This window comes from Lepeophtheirus salmonis, chromosome 2 (genome assembly GCF_016086655.4).
Source record: "Lepeophtheirus salmonis chromosome 2, UVic_Lsal_1.4, whole genome shotgun sequence".
Taxonomy (NCBI): Eukaryota; Metazoa; Arthropoda; class Copepoda; order Siphonostomatoida; family Caligidae; genus Lepeophtheirus; species Lepeophtheirus salmonis.
The window spans coordinates 11517891-11522832 of record NC_052132.2 but is presented as its reverse complement, the minus strand read 5'-3'; the positions used below and the strand labels follow the sequence as shown (position 1 = coordinate 11522832).

Below are 4942 nucleotides of genomic sequence, written 5' to 3'. Positions count from 1 at the left end.
TATTCTAAGTTGATTCGAAATAAAGCTTATTTGGTTCTCCTCTAGTGTATCGAGAATTTCTATGTAGTGGTCAATTTTGGATGGTGTCTTTTCAATTTGCTGATAGGATTTAGTGAAGGAAAGTAAGTTACCTACTTATGTCACATCCTCTATTTTTCTACTGGAATATATATGAGTAACTTCCTTTTGTTTTAATTCTTTATCTTTAAGATAAATTTGGTATTCCAATGAATCATTGATATTGAAATAGATTGTTAACCTGAGAGGAACATATTCAATTTGGAGAAACAATACGCTACTTTCTCTTGATACTTGAAGAATCCCATTTGGTAATTGATGTGAATTTTAAAAGAAAAATCTTTGAGAGATCCAACACGGTGGAAATCACTTTTTCTTGATGTTTAGATTGAAGCCTGGAAAATTGCAATGATCATATTTGTGGATGAAAGAAGTAATATCTGATTATATGAATACTCAGAACTCCCCCATTAAAATGGACTTGGGAAGCAAATATACTTATGACCAATCAAAGTAGTCAAGAAAAATCTTACTTTTTTAATTCATACTTAGATATTTTGAAGTAATTAATTGTAATGAGTATAAATCGGTGTAAATTAATCAATTATCAAATATATTATAACGCTTTACAATTAAGCCAAAATAAAAATATACACTTAAAGCATAGAAGCACCTAATTAAATACATATTTGTATTACATCCTTATTTACAATTGGTAAGTAAGACAATAATTTCAATTCTTAATATCTTTAAAAATTGTCAAGGAACATAATCTATTATTTAGTGTAAATGAATTCTGAAACAATTATTCTTTTATAGAGTTTAGTTACATCGTAAGCATTTAGTGTAATCTATAATTTATTTGCTGAATATTGATATGAATATCCTAAATCCTCACGATCGAGTGTTCTATAAATATAATGACAAGTGATATAGTAATTCAGAAAATGACTTCCGACTCACTAATTTGTTAAATATGTTAAACGAAATTCATATTTTCTAATATAACTCTACTGAAGTTAGAAGAACACGGATAATTTATTAACATATTGATCATGTCAAAACTATTTATGCATATATTTATGTAGGTAATAGGAGAGCTGAATATATTTTGCAACTTTGCTGCTAAAGATATCTAGAAAAGAGGGCCACATTAATTTCATACTCCATGATCGTTTTCTACTTTTTTTTCCAATGAAAAAAGAGATACACAAGTAAAAATGGAATTGGAAACCAGGATGAAGTGTTTAGAATTACATAAATAATACAGCCTTATAAATTGACAGTTGTTTGTTCGTTATGTACATCAATGCCATTTAAGTACTCGCATCAATGAATGAGTTTTCTAAGAATATTAGGATTCGAAATTAATTAGACTTTGGAAAGAGTTTCAATGGAAGGGACGCAGATGAGGGATGATAAGTCTCTTTGTTTCTCACTGTACATTTCATACCAGTATTACTCATCTTGATTAAACATATCCTCAGTTATTATTGAAGTATATTTAATGCTTCCATACAAGATATGGAAGGACAGATATATCTTTGAACCAATGTATAATGAAATAACAGATTTGGACGTTGAATGACATCTTAACAATGAATGATACTTCCATAAAATAAGATGATATCCATCAAGTAAGGTGCAATAACCTTTTATAAAGAAATAAGATCCATGAAAAACATATATGAGTTTAATGTAACTATGAATGGTCTCAGATCTATATATCCAGATGTTCCGCAAAGAAGATCCATCCAAACCATCCTTATTGTCTTAGAAGTATTTTTTAATGTTCCTTTAATTGATTAGATGGAGTTGCACTGATTAAGTTTAAGTAAAAATTATATGTAATATTACATTTACTCATTCTAACCTCGGAATCTTTTGATGAAATCCATATCCTTCTCAAGGAATCACCATGATGCAAACTTACACGCATTAGGATCAAGAGAATAACTTTTTCCGAGTGTGTGGTCCATGAGCTAATTAATTTGATACTAAAGTTTATCACACGAACTGTTAAAAAAAAATTGCTAAATAGTTTTATTTCTTCTTCCTTCACCATATGAAGTAGTTGGTATGTAAGTGGTTTTGTGGCCTTTCTCATTCTCTCTTACTTAGATGTATATTGAACCTCCTCCAGAGGTTTATTTTTTTGATTTACTGTTGACTTAATTTTGTTCCAGTTATCTTTGTAGATACCATTACTCCACCATGTGATGCCTTCTTTTTCATATTTTGTTTTCTATGGAATATTCATAAGTTTATGGGAATTTACGGAATCAAATTAGTACCCATCAGTTTTCTATGAAGTTGCTTGTACTATATATAATAATAGCTACAATATTATAATTTGGTAACTACCGTTTACGTTTCAGTCCTCAGTGAACAAGTAAGAGACCAAGAAATCAAAAGGAAAAACAGTTTAAATTTAAATTAAATTTCTTAAACCTCGATTAAAAAATCCCTAAATATTCGAATAAATCGTAATCAAGAACATGAATAAAGAATTGCAAATAATTTTATTTAATGTTTCAGGAGCATACTGAAAAAAGTATTCGCGATAAAATGTAGACTCAAAGAAATATAAACAATTTTATCAATTTTGGGACGTATTTCCTAGATTATTGTGAGGTCATCTCATATGAAGATTAAGGGGAATGAAACCTGTATGTATATATATAAAATATATAATGTAAGAACGTATCTTTGTATAGAATGTATTTGTATTAGTATCAATAGAGTCGTCTATCAATAGAAACGTCGTAAGTTGATATTTGAACAATTACTAAGGGAGGATTAATTTATTACCAATTGCCCAGAACTGTAGAAAAATTTATGGGCATTTCACATGTTCTGTCGAGGAGGGAGGAAAATAATTGTTTTATTCTTTATCTTTTTCTCTCATCTAGATCCATGGGAAGAAGATCTACAAAATAATTATTACACGGCTATACCTTATTAACACAAAAATATACAGAGTAGAGCAGCAAAAGAGTGGACTCTAGAGATAGATTTAGAAATAAATTAATAATTTTATATTTTCGATAATAGGCAGATAAATAATGTTACAAAACATGTAGACAAGGTTTTTGCAAAACTTTTTTCACTCAATATGGCCACCTTCATTATCAATCACAGCATTTACACGTCGCCTGAAGGCCATGCAGGAGGCGATGACAAACTCATCTCACAAGTTGTCCCATGCAGGCACTATGGATAATTTCAGTGAGTCCACATTTGGGTGTAAGTGTTGTGTATTGACGAGGTTGAAGGCCACAAACTACTCAATACCAGGAATCCAGGACGACCGAGAGGAACAAGGAGAATGCGTGGAGGAATGAGACTAAAAGGAGTTATCTATAAACAAATATATTTTAAACATCTTTGTTACTCGACACTATGACAAATACATGAGAGTAACAGCTATTTATACTATTAAGATAGAAGCTAAAATAGTACTTTACGAATATTAAATAATAATAACAATATGAGGAGATGAAGAAAGAAGAACCTTTGTTGTTCCTACATACACTACAGTAAGGCCCTATTGCTTTAACTCTCCAAAGTGCCCCGTAAAGAAAAGTTTAGTGGTTTCAAATCTGGTGAGGAAGGGGGGTAAATCTCTTTGGACCAGAATCGATCCAAATTATCTCCAAAGAACTTTTTTCACTTGGGATACTTGTGAGAGGGGTCATGAGTCCACACATAGTTGCCCTCCAAGTAGTTGGTCTTCAGTTAAAGGAAATTGGTGTACCTAAGTACCTTATAGTAGGCCTCCTGGCCGATTTTCTGTCCAGCCTTGAAAAAGAATGGGGATATTTTCTTTCCATTAGAGGCCATCTTTAAATTATGCCCTCTACTTACTGACATCCTGGAGAGATTTTCTCCATTTTTTTCCATCTTGGCCAACTTTAAAACCAGACTCTTAAAATACTTAACAATGTCCGAAATCTTCATCATATCAACTCCAATGTCTAGGAGATCTGAGATGCACTGCCTTTTTGCTTGTTGCTCGCTCATGATGATGAAAGTACTAAATAAGTATAGTTTGTTTATGTAAAAAGGACGGTGGAGAAAGAATATCAAAAATAATCACTAAACCTCTTCATAGTACTGAGAAAATAAACATTAATTAACAACCCACGTTTTGCTGCCCTATTGTGTAGAGTGTATTTTGTTGTCAGCTATGAGCTTCTTTTCTCATAATCAGTGTTCTACGTTGATTGGTTAAGTTATAATTCGCTCTTATTCAGCCTTTAAAAACTCTCAACAGTTATTGAATTATAATTCCATAGTTTTGAAAAATTGCCTAACTACTTATTGATTTTGTGCTTATTTCTGTTTCTTTTCGTATCAAAGGTTGCGTGAACAATATGTGTAACGACGTGGTTATAAGTAGGGAATGGCATCGTGCGAGTGCATGTAAAAAGCGGGAGGGAGACATATGGTACTGTTGATTAAAGTTACGTTTTTGGAGGATAGAATACCACTTAATTCTAATATAGAAATGATAATCTTCTATACTTCAAATTACACTAGAATAGATAATATAAAAAAGGAGTCTAAACTTTCAAATTCAGGAATACTAGATTTACTTCTTGAAACTCATAAAAAAACATTCATATTTCTATATTATACTAAGAAATAAAATACATCTTCTTTCTATCATACTTCAAAATATAGTAAAAAGACTTGAAATTATTTTAAATAAATTCTAGATCTACATGTTCAAATCCATGGAGCATACCCAAGTGTTTACCCCAAGAAACGGATATTATACAAATACCTAGCACACAATTTCAAGCTAAGACCTCTTTGGGACCATTCAGGGAGTTGTTCTTCATTGTTTGTAATTCCAGATACAACTTCACTTACAACTGCAAAAATCAGGGCTTGTATTTTAGGTGAGACGTAAATACGG

General features: G+C 31.2%; 1 long non-coding RNA gene across 1 annotated transcript; it reads right to left on the bottom strand.

Annotated features, from left to right (window-relative positions):
- Positions 1 to 3374: 3374 nt before the first annotated feature.
- On the bottom strand, positions 3375 to 4338 carry LOC121132173 (uncharacterized). Its single transcript, XR_005869252.2, has 2 exons — positions 3886 to 4338; positions 3375 to 3819 (listed from the first exon to the last, which is right to left on the bottom strand). It is a non-coding gene; the product is annotated as an uncharacterized lncRNA (long non-coding RNA).
- Positions 4339 to 4942: the final 604 nt, after the last annotated feature.